This window comes from Hemiscyllium ocellatum, chromosome 4 (assembly GCF_020745735.1).
Source record: "Hemiscyllium ocellatum isolate sHemOce1 chromosome 4, sHemOce1.pat.X.cur, whole genome shotgun sequence".
Taxonomy (NCBI): domain Eukaryota; kingdom Metazoa; phylum Chordata; class Chondrichthyes; order Orectolobiformes; family Hemiscylliidae; genus Hemiscyllium; species Hemiscyllium ocellatum.
The window spans coordinates 104,202,280-104,224,967 of record NC_083404.1 but is presented as its reverse complement, the minus strand read 5'-3'; positions in this window follow the sequence as shown (position 1 = coordinate 104,224,967).

Here is a 22,688-nt window from a genome sequence, read left to right as displayed (position 1 = left end):
GTCTTCGAATGCCATACCTAGCTCCCAGAAGTCATTTGCATTCCTACCTAAGTTACTGACATCAACATGGACTATGACTTATGACAGATCATTCTACCCATGCGCCACCCCCGACCCCCAAAATAAACGTGTCCTGCAGCTATACTGTAACATCCTGGCAGCAGGGTAATAGCAACATACATCCCAGAGCCATACTGCTGAAACACTTTATGCACTGACCATGGAATCTTATATTATTCTTCCATTTTTCTTCCTTGACTCTATGAACAGCTGAGTTGCCTGTAGCGTCTTCTGAGGAACTGTTGCCCTCACAAGTATCAAAAGCTGAAATGCTGATTAGCAGGCAAAATAGACTTTGGGAACTCCAGCCATGCATGCATCTATGCTTCTCTTAGACAGTTTGACAGTCATCCATTCCCTCACTGCTTGGTATCCATCCAACCTTCAGTATGACCACAACCCCTAACATGTATCCACATAGTTCACTGCCTCATGAAATCCTGACTACAAATTACAAAACCTAGCCCTGCACTTTAAGCTGACCTACCAGCCGATCATTTCAAAGTTACAAATTCCAATCAGACTGGTGTAAAAATGTATTAGTACTCACCAATTCTTCCTTTGTTCTGAGGTTAGAGCCAACAATAGGAGGCAGCTCCAAGTGCAGACTCTCATCTCCTCTCACCATTCCCTTCATGCACCATATTTACACTCTCAGACTGCTCCTCTTGCACTGCTTTCAAGCTCTTAGACTACTCCTTATCTTGAGCTTGATTGCTCTCTTTCTCACTTTGTCCCTCTCTATTTGCTCTCTGAATTATCTGTTCTTTTTGAATACTATGTGCATTCAAATACAAAGTATTTTGTTTATCCTCCAGGCCTATCTGCTGATTTAACTCTTAAATTTATGCTCTCTAAACAAAAATTGACAGGTCCATTTATCATTTCCTTTTGCCTTATCTCTGCTCTTTGATTTACCAGATCTTGCAAAATTTGATACCATCCCTCCATCATTTCATTTAAAAACCAATCTACTTCCCCAGTTATGTGACTCCCAAGGATCCTGGCCTCATTATGGTTCAGGTAGAAACTGTCCTAATGGTACATTCCCCACTTTCCTCAGTCATGGTGCTAATATCCCATGAACCAGAATTCACTTTTCCCACAACTTTGAGCCAAATGGACGTCCTTCTGCTTTGATTTTCTCTATCCAGTTTGCACATGGCTCAGGTAAAACATTATGGTAGGATTTGCGAAAATGGTTGCCTTAAAACTGGTACAATGCTCCAGTGAAGCCCAATGCAAGCTAGAGGAAAATTGCATTATTTTCTACTCCAGCATGTTACAGCTTTGAGGACTCAACACTGAGTTCAACAATTTCAGAGCATGAACACTCTCCTGCTTTTTGATTAACTGCTCCTCCACTAACTCCAAGTGCCTTGTTAGAATGGGTTTGCTCTCAACACAGCTGACCTATTTTCTAATACTCACACCTATCATTTAAGATCTATTTTGCATTTAAATCTGTCTTACCATTGGCACTCTTTTTCTTTTGCTCTGGGTGCTATCTGTTTACTTGCTCCTCTTCCCTATTTGTCAACAGTATAAAAAAGCATGATTTCCCATCCCTCTTCTGTTCCGAACAAGACATATTGGACTCAAAATATTAAATCTGTTTCTCTCCACAGGTTCTGCCGGACCTGCTGGGCTTCTCCAGAACTTTCTGTTCTTATCCCAGGAATCAGTCTGGTGAACCTCTGCTGCACTGTCTCTACAACAATTATCTCTTTCCTTTGCCAAGGGAGCCAGACTGCACACAACACTCAGTCTCACCAGTGTTCTGTCTGATTGAAGTAAGACTTCCTTACTCCTGTACTGAAACCCTCTTGCAATGAATACCAACATACCATTTGCCTTCTGAGTTGCTTGCTGTATCTACAAACTGGCTCCGAGTCACTTATGAACAAGGACAAGTAGGCCCCTTTGGAAATTAGTACCAGTCAATCTCTCACCATTATATTCCATCTGCTGTGCTCTTGCCCTCTCACTAAGCCTATCTAAATCCCTTTGAAGCATTTTTGCATCCTCCTCACAGCTTACAATTTCCAAGTTTTGAATTATCTGCCATATATAATTGTCCCCTGCATTCAAATAATTTATATATGCATGAACAGACAACACCTTCCAAACCTGATCTCTATCAACTAGAAGGACAAGGGCAGTGCATCTACGAGATTCCTTCCAAGTCATACATCATACTGACTTGGAATGATATCCCTCAGTTTTGCTGCATCAAAATCCTGTAAATCCCACCCTAACAGCTCTGTGGATGTTTCATAGGGATCCACGAATTCCCTATGAAACTCTCAACTTCCTTCTCTCAGAGGATTCACAATCGCCAATGTCACTCACATCCCATGAATGAATTAAAAGCAAATACAAAGCAATTGGTATTGTGAGCGTGCTCTTGGAGCGGATGTTGTGTGTCATTTAACAGTTCTGAGTGTCTTATTTAAATTTACCATCTTTACAAGAAGTTAAACTAAAGAACAAATGTAATTAATTAGCCAACCCCACAGGGAAGGGAAAAGAACAGTCAGAACTAATCTATAAGGTAAAAACAATGACTGCAGATGCTGGAAATCAGATTCTGGATTAGTGGTGCTGAAAGAGCACCTTGGATGCTGCCTGAACCGCTGTGCTCTTCCAGCACCACTAATCCAGAACTAATCTATGGTCAGATGTTTCCAGTTTATCCCTTGTTCTTCTCTGAGACACAGCTGTTTCACTGACAGTATCATTGAGGTTGGGTATGTTAAATAATTTGATCATTAACAACGCTGCATCTTTCAGACACAGAAAATGAGGCGAGAATCTTTCCATTTTTTCAAAAGAAATTTTCATAAATTTTCCAAGTAAAATATTACTTTTCTCTCTGCTTTTTTGAACAAGAAAATCCATGTTTTAAAAATAACAGTTTAATTCTGTTTCAAGACTGTTCCAAGTAAAGTTTTGATTAATTTGATTTTTAGATTTTGAAAACTAATTCAATCAAAGGAAAGATGAATGAAATTGGTGTGAGATGAGAAATTTTTAATTCAGTTTCCTCATAAATATTTGGAAGTAAAAAAACACTAACAGGACTGTTTCTTCTATCATAAATTAACATGATGGATATCACCTTCCAAAATGCTTGAAATGCGCATAATTTTTTCTTCCCAAACAACTGATCGTGTGCCTTTGCTATCAGGCTCATAGATTCAGAACAGGAATAAAAATGCAAAGTGCTGGAGAAACTCAACACTGGGAGCATCTATGGAGAGAGAATCTTCTGGGTCCAGTGTATATCTTCTTCAGAATTGAAACCATCAGAAACTCTTTCTTTCAGCTGTTAAGGAGTGGAGTGCCAAAGAAGAGTCATACTGAGCTCAAAATATTAAACAAGGAAAGGCCAGTGTAGCCAGGGATTGGATGGACCTAGAAACTCTGCTGCCTTTGGAGGTGGGTACTTCTCATTCATAACTTGATTCTTGTGGCTTTGCTGGAATAGGTACTGAAGTGGGCATTACAGAGTACAGTATTAATATAAATTGTGTTTTATTTTGAGAGCGTTCTGAAGAGGTAATCAGAGTAATTTTTGCCAATTGTGCTATTCAGTTATAGTTAAGAACTAGAAGCAGGAATCGGCAATTCAACTCCTCAAGAATGCTCCGCCATTTAATACAGCCATGGCAGATCTCAGTCTCAACTGCATTTTCTTGCCTGCTTTCTGTAATCTCATTGCTAATTAAAAATCTATGACCTCAAATTTATTCAATGTCCCAGCATCCATTGTACTATGAGAGAAGTAATTCCTCCTCATCTCTGTTTTAAATCTGACGCCCATTATCTAAAACCATGACCTCTCATTCTAGATTGTGCCTCTTCATCCTCTCCACATTTACTTTGTCAATTCCTTTGAGCATCTTTAGGTACTTCAGTTATATCTCTTCTCATTCTTCTAGACCCTAGAAAGTATAGGCCTAAACTGCTCAATCTTTGTCCATAAGACAACCCCTCTCATCGCTGGAATCAATCTACAGAACATCCTTTTAACTGCCTCCAATTGTACAAGATTTTTCCTCAAGCAAGGGGATGAAAATTGTATGCAATACTCCTGATTTGGTCTCATAATGCCTTGAACAGTTGTAGCAGTACTTCTCTAGTTTTATATTCTATTCCTTTAACAATAAATGCCACATTCTCATTTGCCTTCCTTATTATCTGCTGCGCTTGCATACTTGCTTTTTGAGATCCAGGCACACAGACACCCAGATCTCTCTGTAACAAAGCAGTCAGATGTTTCTCTCTATCTGAATAGTAAATTGCTTTTCTATTTTTCTGACCAAAATGCATAACCTCACATTTATCCACAATAAATTCCTTCTGCCAAATGTTGGTCCATTCACATAAGCTATCCATATCCACTTATAATTTTTTTTATTTCTACATTGTAGTGTACCTTACCACCAACTTTAATGCTTTCTACAAATTTGGCTATAATACCCACTATCCCTACATTCAAGTCATTAAGATACCTTCCAAAAATTCAAGTATACTCCATCTACCAGTTCCCCTTTATTAACACCGCTTGTTGCACCCACAAAGAGCTCTAGGAAATTTGTCAAACATCACTTCCCTTTCACAAAACTATTTTGATACCATTCAATTGTTTGTTAGCTTTTCGAAATGTCCTGCTATTTCTTCCTTAATTATGGACTGAAACACGTTTGTGATGACAAGTATTAGGCTAACTGGCCGATAGTTTCCTGATTTCAGTCTCCCTCCATCCTTGAACAGGAGCTTCCAGTGAGCAGTTTTCCAATTTTGAGAACTCTCCCAGAATCCAGTGAGTTCAGGAATATTTCAACCAATGCCTTCAATTTCTGTTCAACCACTTCCAATAAAACCATTGGATGCAGGCATCAGCCCCACATGATTTGTCTGCCTTTAGTCCCATTAGCTTGTTAAATACTTTGTCTCCAATAATAGAGTCTGTTGCAATATGCTTCCTCTCATTAACACCTTGTTTATCTGACATTTGGAGGTTTGTCTGTCCTCTAGCATGACCATCAATGCAAAATATTGGTTTAAATTATCTGCCATTTCCCTGTTCCCCCTTATCAATTCTCAGTTGCATCTTCCAAGGAGCCCATACTTACTTGAGTTAGTCGTTTTGTTTTTATATACCTATGGGAGTTCTTTCTGTTTGTGTTTATATTCCTTACTAATTTACTTTCACACCTAATTTTCTCCTTCATTATTAAATTATTGGCTCTGCATTGTTGTTCTGAAAAGAATCCCCAATCCCCTCCAGTTTATGCTGCTTTTGGTTTCGATTGGATTCTCTCCTTGCTGGCCTTTGTTAACCATGGGTAGCTCATTCTTCTCATCAACTCCTTCTTTTTGACTGGAATAAATTTTCACTGAGCGCAATCTGTGTAAATGTCTGCCTCTGTGCATCGACTGACTTTCTCATTAGAAGATTTTTCCTTCTCACTTTAGACAATTATTTCCTCATACCTCTGTAATGAGTTGAGAAAGCTGTATTAAGACCTGGGTTGAAATTTGACAATGTTGTCATTGCTTTCCCTATATGTTTAACCGCAAGATCTCTTATTAATCATACTTCACTATGCACTACTAGATCTGATATAACATCTTCTCAGGTAGATTGTGCAATGTGCTGCTCTAAGAAACCATCCTTGATACACTCAAGATTCATGTCACCTTTGCTGATCTGATTTGTCCATTCGATACACAGATTAAAATCACCTGGGATAATTGCACTGCCCTTCTTATGTACCTCTGATATGTACTGATTTATATGTTATCTTGTACAGAGGGAATTCTTTTGGGGGAAGGGCTACTGATGATTCCCACTCATGACTTCTTTCTCTTGGTATTCCTTATTTCTATCCAAATTTATTCCACATCACGATCTATTGCATTGATACCGCGAGTCAGTACCATACATTTTTTTCATTAGTTCACAGGCTGTGGTTCATGACCATCCCTAATGCCCAGAGGGCAATTAGGAGTCAGCCACATTGCTGTGAATCTGGAATCACATGTGGACCACACCAAGGAAGGATGACTGATTTGCTAGCCAGAAGGACATTACCAAATCAGATGATATTTTAAACAGACAACACTGGTTATACATTCACCCTTACATCAGCTCCTTATTCCAATTTTTTTTTTATCGAATTTGAATTTCACCATCCACTATGGTGGCATTCAAATCTATGTCCACAGAACATTGGCCAGGGGTTTTAGATTGCTAATCAAGTGACATGAGCACTATTCCACTAACTGCCCCTAATGCACTGATATAGTCCATGATTAACTATGTGATCTTATCCTCATCCTTTTTGCCTGATCTTACAGAGAATGTTGCAAAGTAAGTCTTGAGTTCTCAGTCCTGGTCACCCTGCAATTATATTTCTGTAAGAGCTATTAAAGTCATTTATTTCTATTTTCACAGTCAACTCATCTAACTTGATACTAACATTGTGTGCATTCAGATAAAGAACCTTAAGCTTTGACCTTTTACCATTGTTACTTATTCAAGTTCTAATTTATGCTATAGTCTTCTGGTTATATTTTCAATACCTTCCTGTCACACATGGATTACTGCTGCTTCAATACTCTGCATCTCTGTTCTTTCATTTCTTTTTGATTTTTTGAAAACTTCTTTTCAATTGGAAACTTTGTACTGGATAAATTAATGCTCTATCTATATAATACTAGTTATACAATTGGTCAGGACAATGGTGTCAGCATTGTTCTAAGGAAGTCCATCTCAGAACAGCTCCCTTTTCCCCCAGAGGCCCATGAATTGGAACCCATTTCTCCCACTGAAATCTTTGAGCTACAATGTAGTGATTGTAATAAGGTCAGCCAGGTAGACTTCAGAATATGTGTTCCCAATTGGGGTTGTTAATCTGGTCCAATCAGGGAGCTCTGGCTGACAGAAATAAACAGGAGTGTCAGAGGTTCTGTTCACTCTGAGAGCTGAGTTTGAGGGAGCTGGATCAGAGTCAAGGACTCTCCATTTTGTGTCAGGAAGGGGACTGACTCTGAGCTGGCTACCCACATCCAGTGTGCACCGCCACTGTTGGTTTCTGTGATTTTTGGGGGAAATCTGATTCTTAAACTGGCTGGTTTACAAAGCCAGTTTTGTTAACTGGTATTCATTAGGGGATTGTTGTTTCTCTGGCTGGTTACAGCTTGCGTGTTACTCTTTTCTCTTTCACTTTTGTGAAAAGGATAATGTTGATTTTGTGGCAGGATTTAGCCCCTGCACTCTAGCTTTCCTTGTTTTTTGTATGGCTTCACTGTTTTGGTATTTGGACTGATCCTTTGTGAGAAAATACATCTGACTGTATGAGCTGTTCCTGTGGGTAGGCCTGACCCTTGGACTAGGCCTCTGCAAAGACTGAACACCTGAGTGTGCTGGATGGTGAGCACTTGCTGTAACCTGGAGTTTGGGAGAAGACCCTGCCTTTGGGAGTGGACCAAACCCATGTGTGTTAACTGCACCTTTACAATGATTTGTGTTCCTGTGAGTGGCTGCAAATGTGTTGCTGGTCAAAGCACAGCAGGCCAGGCAGCATCTCAGGAATAGAGAATTCGACGTTTCAAGCATAAGCCCTTCATCAGGAATGAGAGAGAGTAGCCAAGCAGGCTAAGATAAAAGGTAGGGAGGAGGGACTTGGGGGAGGGGCGATGGAGGTGGGATAGGTGGAAGGAGGTCAAGGTGAGGGTGATAGGCTGGAGTGGGGTGGGGGCGGAGAGGTCAGGAAGAGGATTGCAGGTTAGGAGGGCGGTGCTGAGTTGAGGGAACCGACTGAGACAAGGTGGGGGGAGGGGAAATGAGGAAACTGGAGAAATCTGAATTCATACCTTGTGGTTGGAGGGTTCCCAGGCGGAAGATGAGGCGCTCCTCCTCCAGCCGTCGTGTTGTTATGTTCTGCCGGTGGAGGAGTCCAAGGACCTGCATGTCCTCGGTGGAGTGGGAGGGAGAGTTAAAGTGTTGAGCCACGGGCTGATTGGGTTGGTTGGTCCGGGCGGCCCGGAGGTGTTCTCTGAGTTACCCACCCTGTGAGTGGGCCTGGTTCTCCAAGGATGGGCCAGGACTCCATGGAGACTGAACACCTATATGCTGTGGGATGTGCATTTGTTGCCTTCAGGAGTGGACTGTACCCTTGGTTGTGGGCTCTGTTTTTAGCAACAGACTCTGCAGTTTGGAGTGAACTCCATTTCTGACGATGCACTTTGTATACCGGAGTGGACTCTGTTCCTGGGAATGGACTCTATATTTTGAAGAGAACAGTCTATGGTCATGGACTCTGTGTACCAGAAAGCACTCTGTTTGCTGATAATTGACTCTTGTGTTACTCGTTCGGTTTATCACCTGCACTGTCTTGTGTCCCTGGTCTGGCAGGCCTAGCTGTGAGCTGGGAGACTCATAGGTTGTCCTGAAAACGGTCACCCCGAGAGCCGGAGGGTGGGTGGGCCACCATGATGCCGGTCACCCGAGAGCCGGAAGATGGATAGGCTGTTCTGAACGCTGTCATCCTGAGAAGGGGTGATCGGACGGGCTCTCCTAGAGGTAGTCGGAAGGTGTGTCAGAGCAGCTGAGAGCCAGAAAGCTTGTAGGGGCAGGCCAAGATTCGGAAGGCTTGTGGACTGCCCTGAGCACTGTTGTCCCTGGGAAGGGGAAGGGCTGTCCGAGAAGTGGCCAGAAGATGTGTCAGGGCAATCCACGGGCCGGTTGGTGAGAGCCCAATGGTACGTAGGGGCAGACCGAGAGCCCAAAGACGGGTAGACAGTCCTCAGAGCTGTCACCCTGGACAGGTACCAGAGCAGGCCCTCATAGAGGAGGCTAGAAGGTGCTAAGAGCAGGTAGGGAAGCTGGAAGGTGGGTAGGCCATCCTGACTGCTGTCATCCTGTGGGGGAGGGGGAGGGAGGTTGGGGAAGCAGGACAGCTGTTCTAGAGGTGGTCGGAAGGTGTGTCAGGACAGACCAAGAACTGGAAGGGACATGGGGTGGACCGTGAGCCGGAAGGGGCGTAGGGGTGGGCTGCCTTAGAGTGGCCGGAAGGTGGGAGGGACGGGGGGGCTTGCTGAGTTGCTGGGGGTCTGTATTGTGTACACTATTTTTTAATGTAATTGGACCGTCTTTTACGTACAAATGTCAGTGTTACTGTTTTGTAATGAGTGAAACCGGGATTTGAGGTTTGTCATTTCCCTGAAAACTTGGGGCCTGGCTTGGCCATTCCTCTCCCTTGTAAAATTGCTGTTTCTCTGTATACAGCTGTTAATGTCAATTGTTTGTAAACTGTATTATTTAATAAAATAAAAAAAGTGTCAGAGGTCCTGTTCACTCTGAGAGCTGGCTCCGAGGGAGCTGGATCAGTGTCAAGGACTCTCCACATATGAATTAAGTGTGGTTTGATGATGGGACTTATTTTGCACACATTTACCTCTCTAATCTTTATTACCAATGCCAATTTGCACATGGCTCAGATAGTAATGCTTTGATTAATACCTTTTTGCTTCTTCATTTTAAGTCTGTCCCACGCTGCTCATAATCCCTAAATGGAATCCCTTTCCTCATCCTTTGTATATTGTTGCTATCTACACAGATGAAAACTGGATCCTTCCCCTCCCACTCTGAGTACTTCTTTAATCCAGGCAGATATCCTGAACCTTGGCACCAGGTAGGCAACACAACCTTCAGGAATCTTTGTCCTTTGCTGCAGAGAACAGTATCTATTCCCCTAGTGATTCTATCCCCTATTACTATTACACTTCTCTTTTCTCCCTACACCAAGGAAGTGGTTACACACTCACCTGTACATCATGGTGCTTTGGTCCATTTGTTCATCACCCTTGTTCACCTGTGCTCTTGACTACATGAGGAGCAAGAACCTTTCACCAGTTGGACAAGGACATTGGCTGAGGGTCCTACAAAGGTAAATTTTGGATCACCAATATATGCCTCAGTTGCAGTCACACCTCCCTGCTCCTGATCACAGACCGAATTTCATGTTATTAACCTAAGGGTTATCACTGGCTCATGAAATACATTTACAAGGTTCCCCCCTTCTGCAGTCTGATGTTTCACAGTGTCTACAGCTCTGACTCCAGCTGATCAATTTTGAGCAGAAGTTCCTTGAGCAGCCAACACTTGCTGCAGATGTGGTCTCTGTGGATCATACAATGTCTAACAGTGCTCACACACACTACAGCGGCAACATATTGCTTGCCCAACTATCTCGATAATATTTAATACTTTAATAACTGTATTAATACATATCTTAATAACTATGTAATAACTGTGTCCAAATACCAATATCCACAGTTCACATGCACAAAACTAATGTTCCTGCTGTTCATCCACCTGCAAAATCAGTAACATTAAACAAATGAGCACAATGAGATGTATTTCAGGATGAAGCTCAATTAATTAAAATTAATCAAAGTTAAACTGTTACAGAGTTTATTTTATACCAAATTGAATTATTATAAACAGGCTAGCAGCCAGTTAAGGGAATTGCAGCTTTTATAGATCTTGCTGTCTTCGAACATGGGCATTGCAAATTCATTGATGCCAGGATAAGATATATTTTTCCCTTAGAAAATTATTTTGCTCCCCCCTCTGACCAGGTTCCAGCCTCATGCAAACATGCCAAGCTCTTCAGGATCTTATATGTTTCTAAACTCTAATCACTATAGGGCTAGCCTTTCCTCATAATGTGGAGGAGCTGATGTTGGACTGGGGTGGACAAAGTTAAAAATTACACAACACCAGGTTATAGTCCAATATAGTGCTTTATTTGTAAGCACTAGCTTTAGGAATGCTGCTACTTTATCATGTAGCTGTGATAACAACCATCTGATGAAAGAGCAGCGCTCCAAAAGCTAGTGCTCCCAAATAACATGTTGGACTACAACCTGGTGTTGTGTAATTTTTAACCTTTCCTGCTAAGGCAATCTATTCATTCCTACTGGCTGCTGTCTCATTAGAGAGAGACAACTAGTGGTGGCTTAATCTGAGACTCCCCAAGCCTCAGGCGAGGAGAGAGGTTGGGATGGAAAGAGCTTCATAATAACTTCAGTCAGTATAGGAACTGAACCCACCCTGCTGGCATTACTTTGCATTGCCATTCAGCCTTCCAGCTAACTGATCCCAGTAGCTGTATACAAAATCTTCTCTGAACTGCTTTCAACTCATTGACATCTTCCCATAAGTACGGTGACCAATACTGTAAACAGTACTCCAAATATGATTTCATAAATGCCCTGTACAACCGAAGCTTTACCTCCATACCCTTGCATTCAATTCCCCTTGCAAAATAAAGCATAATACTCTATTAGCTTTCTAATTACTTCTTTTACCTGAATACTGACCTACTGTGATGAATGCATTCAGACACCTAGAACTCTCTGGATCTCAGAATTCTACAACCTCTCATTGTTTCGATAATATGCTTTTTTTTCCATGCCAAAATACTACCTCCAAATTGTTACCATATAGCTGCAAGCCTGACACTTCCATGAATTCGGTTCAAATTTTCTGCACGTTCAAGTGCCACGTGTTCAGAGGTACCTGTGCCAGTGTGGGTAACTATTTTGAACATACACAACCCACAGAAGCTAGAAAGACCGAATCGGTTTTCCCTCCACAGATGCTGCTAGACTTGCTGAGTTTCTTTAGCAATTTATGTTTCAGATGTCCAGCATCCACAGTTCTTTGATTTATTGGAGACAGAATCTGTTTGACTCTTCAATCAGTTAGCATTTTCAGAAAGTGTCAAAAATTTCCAGAATGTGAATTGCTGCTGAGGTAGCTTTGTGTGTTGCTGATTGGCTTTTGTTTCTGATTGTTAAAAAGTCACACAATTCTATTCACATCATTCTATTTGAGGGCGGCACGGTGGTACAGTGGTTAGCACTGCTGCCTCACAGCGCCAGGGACCTGGGTTCAATTCCCGCCTCAGGCGACTGACTGTGTGGAGTTTGCACGTTCTCCCCGTGTCTGCGTGGGTTTCCTCCGGGTGCTCCGGTTTCCTCCCACAGTCCAAAGATGTGCGGGTCAGGTGAATTGGCCATGCTAAATTGCCCGTAGTGTTAGGTAAGGGGTAAATGTAGGGGTATGGGTGGGTTGCGCTTCGGCGGGTCGGTGTGGACTTGTTGGGCCGAAGGGCCTGTTTCCACACTGTAAGTAATCTAATCCCCCTTGCTCAAATCCTGCCACCCTGGGTGACCATGTAATAGTTGTGCAGTCCTGTTCATTTCTATTCTGTCTGTCTTTAACTCTTCTGTCCCATTGATGCCAGTCTAATTTCTGGGATGTTTTGAAATCTGGCAGTATTGTCTATTTTTTGTGTTACAACAAAATCCTCTTTTATTCCATAAATGACTGTTTCCCAGGAATATTTTTAAAGTAACAATCAACTAATTCCTTGGACAGAACAAGGATCTGCCCCCTAAGAACACCACCTGTCACTAAGCCCCTCACTCCCCCCCAAAAGTATTCAGCTCCCTACTGTATTCCCTGTACACTCCTGACTGTGTAGCCAAATTTCATCCGAGTGCCTTCCCCAAGTTTGCTGATGACACTCCCATTGTAGGCCAGATATTGAACAATGACGGTATAGAATACAGAAAGGAGATAGATTGCTTAGTGTTGTGGTGCAAAGATAACAATCTCTTCCTCAGCATCAGCCAAACTAAAAAGCTGATCATTGACCTCCGGAAGAATGGAGGAGGACACATCCCTATCTACGTCTACAGGGCTGAGGTGGAGAGAGTCAAGAGCGTTACGTTTCTAGGAATGTCGATAACCAACAATCTGTCCTGGACCACTCATGTAAACGTGAGGGTCAACAAGGCACAACAATACTACTCCTTCCTCAGGAGGCTAAGGAAATTCAGCGTGTCCATGAGGACTTTTACACTCAATCTGTGTGAATCACAGCTTGCTGTGGCAACTGCTCTGTCCAGGACTGTAAGAAACAACAGAAAATTGTGAACACAGCCCAAACCAACAGGCAAGCCAACCTCCCATACTTTGACACCATCTACACTTCTTGTTGCTGCAAAAAGGCTGCCAACATCATCAAAATCTTCTCCCATCCCGGTTATAATCTCTTCCAACCTCTTCAATTTGGCAGAAGATACAAAAACGTAAACAGATGTACCAACAGGTTCAAGAACAGCGTCTTCCCCGCTGTTGTTAGACTGCTGAATGGACATCTCAAATTTCTAATCTAGTGTTGATCTTGCCTTAGAACTTAGAACATAGAAAAATACAGCGCAGTATAGGCCCTTCGGCCTTCGATGTTGCGCCGATCCAAGCACACCTAACCTACACTAACCCACTTTCCTCCATATGCCTATCCAATGCCCGTTTACATGCCCATAAAGAGAGAGAGTCCACCACTGCTACTGGCAGGGCATTCCATGAACTCACGACTCGCTGAGTAAAGAATCTACCCCTAACATCTGTCCTATATCTACCACCTCTTAATTTAAAGTTATGCCCCCTCGTAATATCTGACTCCATACGTGGAACACCTCCTGTGCAACCATAACTTTGTATGCCTTGCTGTGTTCAATCAAACTATGATCTGTGTGTCATTGTCTGTTACAATCTCCCTGTACTACGTGTGATACAAAATGTTTCACTGTACTTAGATACATGTGGTACCAAAGTTCAAATCAAAAGGCTGACCGTAGATTTGACAGAGGTTTCCAAAATTATGAATAGGCTGGATACAGTAGATATGGAGAAGCTGTTGCTGTTTGTAAAAGAAGAAAAGATCATGACAGCACAGATTTAAAGTGATGTGCATAAAAGTCTAAAACTTTTTTCACACAGCAAGTAGTTAGGGTAAGGAATACATTGCCTGGAAATGTGGTGAAGGCAGGTTCAAATAAACCATTCAAGAGCGCATTGGATAACTATTTGGATAGGAATGGTGTGTAGCAACATACAGAAAAGGCAGGAGATAGGAGGCTAGTACCAGTGTCGGCACAATGGGTAGAATGACTACTTCTACATCGTTAACAATTCTGTGATGCTGTGAGCCAAAGAGTCAGTGCCAGTTAGGAATAGCTGCTTATTCATATGAGACACTTTAGCACAATCCAAACGTAAGGAATGCAATGAATTCAGGAAGTCCTCACTGAACTTTATCAGCGTTTTATACAGACTATTAACGTCCATTATATACCCTCCGGCTCATTTTTTTTCCACACATTACCAACTCCTAATCGTGCCTGATGGACATTTAATGTGTCATCTTCTTCTAAATCTCATCCAGATGGTCTATTAGCATCCAAATCTTCGTGATCATTTAATTGACATCCTTCTCAGAAAATATCTTGCTTTTAATCCTATTTGGCCTGGAAAGCAAAAACATCAAGATCATACCTGACTTTTAACATGTCCAAATATAACAACCACACTCTTCCATTGATCATTTGATTTAAACTCCAAGAACATTAGCACCTGAGAGTATCCTTCAATGATTTAAGATTTAAAGAACAAAGAAAATTTACAGCCCAGGAACAGGCCCTTCGGCCCTCCAAACCTGAGCCGATCCAAATCTACTATCTAAACCGTCGTCCAATTCCTAAGCATCTGTATCCCTCTGTTCCCCACCTACTCATCTGTTCAGATTCATCTTAAATGAATCTACCGTGCCTGCCTCTACCACCTCTGCTGGCAGCGCGTTCCAGATGCCCACCACCCTCTCTGTGAAGTACTTGCCACGTGTATCCCCTTAAACTTTTCACCTCTCACCTTGAGAGCGTGACCTCTCATTATTGAATCCTTCACTCTGGGGAAAAAGCTTATCTCTATCCACCCTGTCTATACCCTTCATGATTTTGTAAACCTCAATCAAGTCCCCCCTCAATCTCCATTTTTTTTGACTGAAAGCAAACCTAACCTACTCAATCTCTCTTCATACCTAGTACCTTCTATGCCAGGCAACATCCTCGTAAACTTCTCTGCACCCTCTCCAAAGTGTCCACTTCCGTTTGGTAATGTGGCGACCAGAACTGTACACGGTATTCTCAATGCAGCCGAACCGATGTCTCGTACAACTTTAACATTACTTGCCAGCTCTTATACTCAATACCCCGTCCATTGAAGACAAGCATACTAAATGCCTTCTTGACCACTCTATCCACCTGTGCAGCAACCTTCAGGGTACAATGGACCTGCACTCCCAGATCTCTCTGCCCATCAACTTTTCCCAAGGCTCTTCCATTCATTATATAATTCACTCTAGAATTAGACTTGCCTAAATGCATCACCTCACATTTGTCTGGATTGAACCCCATCTACCATTTTTCTGCCCAACTCTCCAGTCTATCTATATCCTCCTGGATTCTTTGACAGTCCATTATGCTTTCTGCTACTCCACCAATCTTCATCTCATCTGCAAATTTGTTGATCATACCAACAGTGCTCTCTTCCAGATCATTTATGTATATTACAAACAACAATGGCCCCAGCACTGACCCCTGTGGAACACTATTGGTCACCTTTCTCCATTTCTAAAAACTCCCTTCAACGACTACTCTCTGTCACTTGTTACTCAATCAGTTCTTTATCTACTTAGCGAGAACACCCTGAACACCATGTGACTTCACTTTCTCTATTAGTTTACCATGGGGAACCTTATCAAACACCATACTAAAGTCCATGCATATGACATCAACAGCCCTTCCTTCATCTATCAACTTTGTCACTTCCTCACAGAACTCTATTAAGTTGGTAAGGCACGATCTCCCCTGCACAAAACCATGTTGCCTATCACAGATAAGCCCATTCTTTTCTAAATATAAATAGATCCTATCCCTCAGTACTTAATCCAGCAACTTTCCCACCACTGACATCAGGCTCACTGACCTGTAGTTATCCAGAATATCCCTACTACCCTTCTTGTACAGGGGGACAACATGAGCAACCTTCCAGTCCTCCAGCACCTCACCTGTGTTTTAGGATGCCACAAAGATATCTGTCAGGGCCCCAGCTATTTCCTCTCTCGCCTCCTTTAGCAACCTGGGATAAACCCCATCCGGCCTTGGGGATTTGTCCACCTTAATAACCTCTAGCCTACCCAACACATCTTCCCTACTTATGTCAACGTGATCCAGACTAATCAAACTTCTATCTCTAATCTCAACATTCATGTTCCTGTCTTCAGTGAACACTGAAGCAAAGTAATCATTCAGAATCTCACCCATTGTCTCAGTTCGACACCCAGCCTTCCTTCATTATCCTCTAGTGGACCAATCCTTTCTCTAGCTACCCTCATGCTTCTTATATAAGAATAAAATGCTTTGGGATTCTCCTTAATTCTGCTTGCTAAAGCTATGTCATGACCCCTTTTAGCCCGCTTGCTTCCTCATTTTAGACTGGTCCTACTCTTCTGATATTCCTCCAGGACCCATTCTGTTCTTAGCTCCCTAAACCTTATGTACGCTTCCTTTTTCCTCTTGGCTAGTCGTATGATTTCTTCTGTCATCCACAGTTCACAAATCTTGCCCTTCCTATCCTTTTGCCTTCAACAGGACATGCCTATCCTGCACTATCTTTAACCTATCTTTGAAAGCCTCCCACATCTCCAATGTGGACTTTCTTTCAAATCGCTGTGTCCAATCCACATTTCTGAGCTCCTGCTAATCTTGATATAATTGGCCTTGGCCCAGTTTAGTACTCTTCCCTTAGGACCACTCTCATCTTTGTCTATGAGTATTCTAAAACTTACAGAATTGTGGTCACTGTTCCCAAAGAAATTGCCCATCACAACTTCTACCACCTATCCTGGCTCATTCCCCAATACCAGGTCCCAATAAGGCCCTTTCTCTCATTGGACTATTGACATACTGCTCTAGAAAACTCTCCTGGATGCTTCTTACAAATTCTACTCCATCCAGACCTCTGATGCTAAGTGTATACCAGTCAATGTTGAAAAAATTAACATGTCCCATCACCACTACCCTATTGCCTCTACATCTTTCCATAATCTGTTGATCTATTTGTTCTTCTACCTCATGCTCACTGTTGGGAGGCCTGTAGTACAGCCCCAACAATGTAACTGCACCATTCTTATTTCTCAGCTCCACCCATAATGCCTCACTACCCTAGACCTCCATAGTGTCCTCCTTTGGCACAGCCGTGATATCATCCCTGACCAGCAATGCAACTCCACCTCTTCCCCCACCCCCCACCATCCTGTCTGAATCAACTATATCCTGGACATTTAGTTGCCAATCGTCATGCCCTTTCTTCAACCAAGTCTCTGTGATTGCAATAACATCATACTCCCAGGCATAAATCCAAACCGTAAGTTCATCTGCCTTACACAATATACTCCTTGCATTAAAATAGATGCCTTTCAGGCCACCAGTTCTTTTACGTTCATCTGCTTTCTGCCTGCTCTTCCCTTTATTAATGTTATCTTCATGATTCTTACAGTCTCCAGTCTCCACCTCGCTGTCTACTTGTTTTCTCTTCTGGTTCCCAGTGCCCTGCCACAATAGTTTAAAACCTCCCCAACAGCAGTAGCAAAAACTCCCCCCAGGACATTGGTTCTGCTCTGGTTCAGATGTAGACCGTCCATTTCGTAATAGTCCCAACTTCCCCTGAACCCCTCCCTCCTACACCATCCCTCAAGCCACGTGTTCATCCTGCCTATTTTTTCATTTCTACGCTGGCTAGCACGTGGCACTGGTAGTAATCCCGAGATCACTACCTTTGAGGTCCTCCCCTTTAACTTCTCTCCTATAAGACCATAAGACATAGGAGTGGAAGTAAGGCCATTCGGCCCATTGAGTCCACTCCGCCATTCAATCATGGCTGATGGGCATTTCAACTCCATTTACCAGCGTTCTCCCCGTAGCCCTTAATTCCTCGAGAATTCCTAGTTCCCTGAATTCTTCTTTCAGGACCTCATCTCATTTTTTACTTATATCATTGGTACCTATATGCACCAAGACAACTGGCTGTTCACCCTCCCCTTTTAGAATGCTCTGCAGCCAATCAGTGACATCCCTGACCCGAGCACCTGGGAGGCAATATACCATCCGGGAGTCCCGTTTTTGGCCACAGAACTGTCTATCTACTCCCCTCACAATAGAATCCCTATGACTATGGCCCTATGAGTCTTTTTCCTGCCCTTCTGAGGGAGGGAGATGACCATAGGGGACACCTGCACTGCCTTCCTATTCTTTGTCTGCCTTTTGGTCACACATTCACTATCTCCCTCAGCAACTCTAACCTGCGGTGTGACCAGTTCACTAAACGTGATATGCACGACCTCAGCAACGCGGATGCTCCACAGTGAGTCAATCCAGAGCTATCATGTGGTCAAACAAGAGCTGCAGCCGGACACACTTCTTGCAAGTGTAAGAGTCAGGGACGTCAGCTCTCACATCAAGCAAGAGGCACATGCCACGGGTCTGAGGTCCCCTGCTGTTTTAAGCTTGGCTTTATATCAACTAACTAAAACCAAACAATGCACTTAAATATATGAAAAAGAAAGAATAAAAGCCTTACCTTAGCGTCTTTTTCATGTAGTATCTCAGGTTTAGCCGCTGCCCAAATATATATTAAGTCCTAACCTTCCCGGTAGCCCTTGCTTCGCTCCTCCTCCTCACCTTGCTGCTCTGTCAAAATTTATGCCTGCCATTTTTCAAAGTGGCTATTTGGATTTTAGTTTTTATTCAAGGAAAGTAAATCTAGTTTTTTCTTCATATTAAAGTAATCAAATTGTCTGGAATCATGTCAGAACGTTATAACCAGGCAGGGAAGAACTGGATAACAGTGATGTACGCTTTATACAATCACTTTAATTCCAGAGACACACAATGTATCTCATACTAAAAACTCCATCATTTTTATTAAGCTACTATTCTAAATCAGTTTGTTCAGAGATGTTATGATACATGTCTGGAGCAGGTGGAACTTGAAGCTGGGTCTCCTGATTCAGAGGTCAAGATGCTACTACAGTGGGTCAGTGGTCAGCATTGCTGCCTCACAGCGACAGGGACCTTGGTTTTGATTCCTGCCTCAGGTGACTGGCTGTGTGGGGTTTGTACGTTCTGCCTGTATCTGCGTGGGTTTCCTCCCACATTCCAAAGATGTACAGGTTAGGTGAGTTAGCCTGGCTAAGGTGCATTTTTTGGAGTAAATATAGGGTATTTGGGTGGGTGGGTTCCTCTTCAGAGGGTTGGTGTGGACTTGTTGGGCCAAATGGCCTGTTTCCATACTGTAGGGAATCTAACCTACACCACAAGTGCACCCTTCCAACTTACACCTTTTGGTTTGCTGCTACAATAACAAGTTTGTGAATCTTCAATTAATACCCACTGCATGAATGCAGTTAATATCCAATTGATAAACAATTAATCCTGTATTGCCTTTCCTGACTTCACATATAAATCAACTAATTGGAGACCATGGTGAATTCTTGGTGGTTAACAGGTGAAAGAATAAAAACACAGGTGATTAAAAACATTCGGAGGTGTGTTATAGCATCTATGGATAAAAGAGGAAATGCTTTTTAAAAATTAACATGGGGAGGGGGTTGGTTGATGTGCAATGGTAGTGTCCCTACCTCTGAACCAAGAGGCCTGGGTTCAAGTGCCATCTGCTTCAGAGTTGTGTCATAATATGCCTTAACAGGTCAATTACAAAATATCTTTTAAAATATCTGAACAATTAATAAAGGGGCACTTGTGGGACAGTGGGCTTGCTGTGTCATAACATCTCTGAACAGGATCATGTGAAAGTATCTAAAGAATTAACATGTGAGAGGGCTCTTTGTGATGGTAATGTCCCTAATTCTGGGCCAGAACACTCATTTCAAGTCCCACTGGCTTCAGATCTGTATCACAACATATCTGAAAAGTTGATTTAAAGATATCTGAACAACTAACACTTGTGAGAGACTATGCCTGGGAATGTACTTGAGGAGAAGGAACTGGATGTAGGGAGAGAACAGGAGAAATAGAACTTGGAGGGGAACCCATCCCCTGTGCATAACAAGCAGAGATATCTTCAGTAACCTAGCAACAATTGTGGCTCTCTGATATTTAGAGGGTGAGCTTTGAATTAATGAAATAAATTGTATATAATAATAGAAAGATATTTTGTTAATTTTCAGGTTTTTAGTAAGGAATAACTTGATTAATAAGTAAGGATTAATGAAAAACCAACAGGAATTATTTATGATCTTTTGAAGAAGTAGATGTCCATACCCATTAGATCTGTTATAAAACCATTAAGACAGAACTGCTTTATCTAGGTCAAATGCAGTTGCTGTTCATATCAATCAGTATTCAGTGGGAATAGAGGACTGGGGACTAACAGAACTTCACAACTGAATAATTCTGAGGATAGTTTTAGTAAGCTTGTGCCTAATGGCATGAGTTTTTCATGCAATTTCTGATTCTGTCACTGCACACGTTTGGAATTATTTGTATTCACATCTCTTCATCAGAAGGTTGTGAGTTTGAATTCTACTCCAGAGACTTGAGCTTATTGTCTCAACAGAAACCCTTGTTCAGTACTGAGAGTGTGCTGCATTGTCAGATGTCAGTACTAAGAGTGTGCTGCACTGTCAGGGGTCAGTACTAAGAATGTGCTGCACTGTCAGGGGTCAGTACTGAGGATGTGCTGCTCTGTTAGGGGTCAGGACTGACAGTGTGCTGCACTGTCAGGGATCGGTACTAAGGATGTGCTGCACTGTCAGGGGTCAGTACTGAGAGTGTGCAGCTTTGTCAGGGGTCAGTACTGAGAATGTGCAGCACTGTCAGGGGTCAGTACTGACACTGTGCAGCACTGTCAGGGGTCAGTACTGACACTGTGCTGCACTGTCAGGGGTCAGTACTAAGGATGTGCTATACTGTCAGGGGTCAGTACTGAGGATCTGCTGCACTGTTATGGGTCAGTACTGAAGGTGTGATGCTCTGTGAGGGGTAAGTACCGAGGAAGTGTTGCACCATCAGGGGTCAGTACTGAGAATGAGTTGCACTATCAGGGGTCTGTACATAGTGTGTTCTGCTCTGTTAAGTGTGAGTACTGAGGATGTGCTGCTCTGTCAGGGGTCAGTACTGAGAATTTGATGCCCTTTCAGGGGTCAGTACTGAGAATGAGCTGCTCTGTCAGGGGTCAGCACTGAAACTGTGCTGCACCTTCAGGGGTCAGTGCTGAGAGTGTTCTGCTCTGTTAGGTATCAGTACTGAGGATGTGCTGCACCGACAGGGGTCAGTACTGAGAGTGTTCTACATCGTCAGGGGTCAGTACGTAGTGTGTTCTGCTCTGTTAGGGGTCAGTACTGAGAATGTGCTGCACAGTCAGGGGTCAGTACAGAGAGTGTGCTGCTCTGTCAGGGGTTAGTACTGAGACTGTGCTGCACTGTCACGGGTCAGTACTGAGACTGTCCTGCTCTGTCAGGGGTTAGTACTGAGACGGTGCTGCACTGTCACGGGTCAGTACTGAGACTGTCCTGCTCTGTCAGGGGTTAGTACTGAGACGGTGCTGCTCTGTCAGGGGTCAATACTGAGAGTGTACCGCACTGTCATTGGTCAGTACTGAAACTGGCCTGCTTTGTCAGGTGGTCAGTACTGAGACTGTCCTGCACTGTCAGGAGTCAGTACTGAGGATGTGCTCCTCTGTCAGGGGTCAGTATAGAGAGTGTTCTGCTCTTTCGGGGGTCAGTACTGAGGGTGTGCTGCTCTTTCGGGGGTCAGTACTGAGGGTGTGCTGCTCTGTCAGGGGTCAGTACTGAGACTGTGCTGCACTGTCGGGATCAGTACTGAGAATGAGTTGCATTGTTAGGGGTCAGTACAGAGAGTGTCCAACATTGTCAGAGGTCAGTACTTAGTGTGTTCTACTCTGACAAGTGTCAGTACTGAGAATGTGTTGACCGTCACAGTCAGTACTGAGAGTGTTCTGCACCATCACGGGTCAGTACTGAGAGTGTTCTACATCGTCAGGGGTCAGTACTTAGTGTGTTCTGCTCTGTTAAGTGTCAGTACTGAGGATGTGCTGCTCTGTCAGGGGTCAGTACTGAGAATGTGCTGCGCTGTCAGGGGTCAGTACTGAGAATGTGCTGCGCTGTCAGGGGTCAGTACTTAGGATGATCTGCTCTGTCAGGGGTCAGTACTGAGAATATGCTGCACCGTCACAGTCAGTACTGAGAGTGTCCTGCACTGTCAGGGGTCAGTACTGAGAGTGTGCTGCTCTGTTAGGGGTCAGTACTGAGGGTGTGCAGCACAATCAGGAATCAGTACTCAGAATGAGCTGCACTGTCAGGGGTCAGTACTGAGAATGTGCTGCACTGTCAGGGGTCAGTACTGAGAGTGTGCCGCTCAGTCAGGGGTCAGTCTTGAGACTGTGCTGCTCTATCAGGGGTCAGTACTGAGGATGTACTGCACTGTCAGGGGTCAGTACAGAGAGTCTTCAACATCGTCAGAGGTCAGTACTTAGTGTGTTCTGCTCTGATAAGTGTCAGTCCTGAGGATGTGCTGCACTTTCAGGGGTCAGTACTGAGAATGAGCTGCTCTGTCAGGGGTCAACACTGAAACTGTGCTGCACTGTCAGGGGTCAGTAC